Genomic DNA, 4,220 nt, shown 5'->3' with positions numbered 1-4,220 from the left:
TTGCCCACAAATTTTATTTTCAGTCTGGTAAGTCATACCACACCTTCATGTGACTTTTCTCTGTGTCAGCTTGGACTAATTCTAACAGAAGTTTATAATTAGTCTCTAAAGCTAAGATTTAATCCCCATGTACTAGAGACCCTCGCTCTGTTGACTATGGACTCAGCCAGAATTCTTGCACAAATGTCTTAACTTGGGTTCCCCTGCAAGTGGAGCGTAAGACCAGCGCCTCTGTGCAGTTGTGTGTGTGTGTGTGCTCAGTTGCTCAGTCATGTCCAGCTCTTTGAAATTCTCCGGGCAAGAATACTGTAGTGGGTTGCCATTCCCTTCTGGGTATCTTCTGGACTCAGGGATTGAACCCAGGTCTCCTGCATTGTAGGCAGATTCTTTACCACAGGGAAGCCCATAGAAATACGAAAGACAGAGCAAAGGAAGTGGAGGAATAATTCAGATATTAAAAATAATAAGTTTTCTACCACAGATCAAAGTGAAAACAGGAGTGTACCCTGTAATATTTTCCTATTCTTGGCAAACAGTTCCTGCCTCCAGACTTCCCTAAACACTCTCCTAAATTCCAGAAGCCTAGTATTTGCCAAAGAGAATTAGTCTGCTTAACACCTAGAATAATGATGGTGAACATGTTGGGCAGAGGATCTTCTCTGTCAGGTGGTAAGTAGCACAAGAAATCTTTCTCCTGGGTGTTTGTCATTTAACTTATTTTCCTAAAGGACTTGTAAAATATTTATTTTAATTGGAGGCTAATTACTTTACAATATTGTAGTAGGTTTTGCCATACATTGACATGAATCAGCCATGAGTGTTCATGTGTTCCCCACCTAAAGGACTTTTTAAGGTGACAGAAAGAGGCATGATGCAATTCAGAACTAACAATACCTTATGTTGTGTGCCATTGCTATAAAAGCACTTTGGAAAAATACATCTATGTTTTCATTTGATTCTCATAAAAGTCTTATGAGATTGAAAAAAGATGCCCAGGATGACACATCAGAGGTTTCTCAGCAGAAATCATAGCTACCTGGAGTCTCAGGCAGACCCACCCCAGAAGGTCTCACTTTGGGAAGAAGGGGCCTCATTTTAAGCACTTCTCTAGTGGCTCAGAGGATAAAGCATCTGCCTGCAATGCGGGAGACCTGGGTTCGATTCCTGGGTCTGGAAGATCCCCTCGAGGAGGAAATGGCAACCCACTCCAGTATTCTTGCCTGGAGAATCCCATGGACAGAGGAGCTTGGTAGGCTACAGTCCACAGGGTCGCAAAGAGTCCGACAGGACTGAGCAACTTCACTTTCACTTTCTTTTCATTTCAAGCACAGGTGTGCAAGAGGCTGCCAGAGACATTGGGACATCATCTCTCTGCTGGACCAGCAAGAAAGCAACAGCCAAGAACCAAGAACCGGACTGATTCTTCACCCCAGGAGTCTCATATGAGAAACTCTTTTCATGGATGCGTAGGGAAGGTGTGGAAATACACCTTATACATCAAGGAGAGTTTGCTGAATGCATGCAGCGGTATCAGTATTTCCCAGGCTGATCTACTGAGCCTTCAGAACTATTTTATTCATAATCATGTAACCTTTGATTATGAGCAAAATAGTTCTGAAAAAAAAGAAAGAAATGTCATCTTAAAATTGCCTTCCCCTAGATGAAACAAAAACAGCATTAAAATGTAAAAACCTATGAGGTTTTTTTTTTTTCACCAAAATGAACCAAACAAGAAAGCAGCATAACTTAATACACTTTAGAAACTGGTGGAAGGAAATAAATAGAAGATTCTAATATTGCCCCTCAACTCTTCAGCCATACTATGAACAAAAAGTCATCAACATCTGTAATAGTCTCTACTTACTCCCACATCTGACAAATAGCAAACTGGGTGAAGGTCTCTACTTCTCTATTCAAAGATTTGTGGCAACTACCATAGAAAACAAATGGATGAAATGGAGAAGATGGACAACAAGGCTAATCACTGAAAAAAGTGAGACCTGCTTGGGACTTCCCTTGTGGTTCCAGGGCAGGGGACGTGGGTTTGACCCCTGGTTAGGAACTAAGATCCTGCATGTTGCCAGGCATGGTCAAAAAAAAAAAGAAGTGAGACCCGTTCTATGAGAAATGCTAAAGGGAGTCCTTCGGGCTGAAATGAAAGAACAACACTAACACAAAAACATGTGAAAGAATAAAGAATACAGATAAACTGGAACTAGCTAATAAATATAAAAGACCGTGTTAATGAGAGTGAGGAAATCACTACCAATAAGAGAATACTATAAACAATCATATGCAAACAAATTAGATAAGCTAGATGAACTGGACAAATTCCTGCAAACACACAGATTATGAAAATTGTCTCAAGAAGAAATCGGAGCAGACTGTGAATTAATAAACAGCCTCCCAACAAAGAAAAGCCCAGGATCAGATGGTTTCACTGGTGAATCTACCAAGCATTTAAAGAATTAACACCAATCCTTCTCAACTTCTTCCCTAAAGTAGAAGACACTTCCTAATTCATTCTATGAGGCCAGCATTATTCTGAGACCAAATCCTGACAAAGGCATCAGAAGAAATCTATAGATCAATATCCCTTATGAAAATAGATGTAAAATATTCTACACAACACCAGCAAACCAAATTCTGCAGTATAATAAGAGGATTACATATTTGACCAAGTGGGATTTATCCCAGGAATACAGGGGTAGTTTAATGTACAAACATCAATCAATGTAATACAGCACATTAATAGAATGAAGGTTTTCAAAAATGATGATATAAATTGATGCAGAAAATCATTTAACAGGGAATTCCCAGACTATCCAGTGGTTAGGGCTCCGTGCTTCCACTGCAGGGGGCATAGGTTCAATCCCTGGTCAGGGAACTAAGATCCCACAAACTACACAGCTGAAAAAACCCCAAATCATTTGATAATATGCAACACCTTTTCTTGACACACAGACAAAAAAAGGACAAAACACTCAACAAACTAGAAATAAAACTCCCTCAGTATGATAAATGACCTCTATAAAAACCCCATAGCTAATCCCATACTCAATGGTGAAACTGAAAGTTCATCCCCTAAGATCAGGAACACGACAAGGATGTTCATCTGGCCATTTCTGTTCAACACTGTGCAGGGAGTTCTGACCATAATAATAATTAGGCAAGAAGAAGAAATAAAACGTAGCCTAAGTGAGAAGAATAAAATGAAGCTACAGTATGGTTTTTCCAGTGGTCATGTATGGATGTGAGAATTGGACTGTGAAGAAATCTGAGCGCCGAAGAATTGATGCTTTTGAACTGTGGTGTTGGAGAAGACTCTTGAGAGTCCCTTGGACTGCAAGGAGATCCAACCAGTCCATTCTAAAGGAGATCAGTCCTGGATGTTCTTTGGAAGGAATGATGCTAAAGCTGAAACTCCAGTACTTTGGCTACCTCATTCGAAGAGTTGACTCATTGGAAAAGACTCTGATGCTGGGAGGGATTGGGGGCAGGAGGAGAAGGGGACGACAGAGGATGAGATGGCTGGATGGCATCACTGACTCGATGGACGTGAGTCTGGGTGAACTCCAGGAGTTGGTGATGGACAGGGAGGCCTGGAGTGCTGAGATTCATGGGGTCGCAAAGAGTCGGACATGACTGGGTGACTGAACTGACAGTAATGAAAACACTGTGGTACGGGCAGAAAGACAGATATATAGACCAATGAAACAGAATAGAGAGCCCCGAAACAAAGGTTCACATACATAGTCAAAGGATTTTTTTAAAAGATGGCAAGACCATTGAAAGGGGGAAGGACAGTCTTTTCAACAATGGTGCTTCCAAAACTGGATGTGTGTGTGTGTGTGTGGTGTGTGCTCAGTTGTGTCCAATTCTCTGTGACCTCATGGGCTGTGTAGTCCACCAGGCCCCTCTGTCCATGGAATTTTCCAGGCAGGGATACTGGAGTGGGTTGTCATTTCCTACTTAGGGGATCTTCCCAACCCAGTGATTAAGCATGTGTTTCTTGCATCTCCTGCATTGGCCAGTAGGGTTAACTTAGTGAAGTGAAGTCGTTCAGTCATGTCAAACTCTTTGCTACCCCATGGACTGTAGCCTACCAGGCTTTTCCGCCCATGATATTTTCCAGGCAAGAGTACCAGAGTGGGTTACCATTTCCTTCTCCAGGGGATCTTCCCGACCCAGGGATTGAACCCAGGTCTCCTGCATTGACA

This window comes from Bos javanicus, chromosome 7 (genome assembly GCF_032452875.1).
Source record: "Bos javanicus breed banteng chromosome 7, ARS-OSU_banteng_1.0, whole genome shotgun sequence".
NCBI lineage: Eukaryota > Metazoa > Chordata > Mammalia > Artiodactyla > Bovidae > Bos > Bos javanicus.
The sequence above is the reverse complement of the archived record's forward strand: the minus strand, read 5'-3'. Positions refer to the sequence as shown.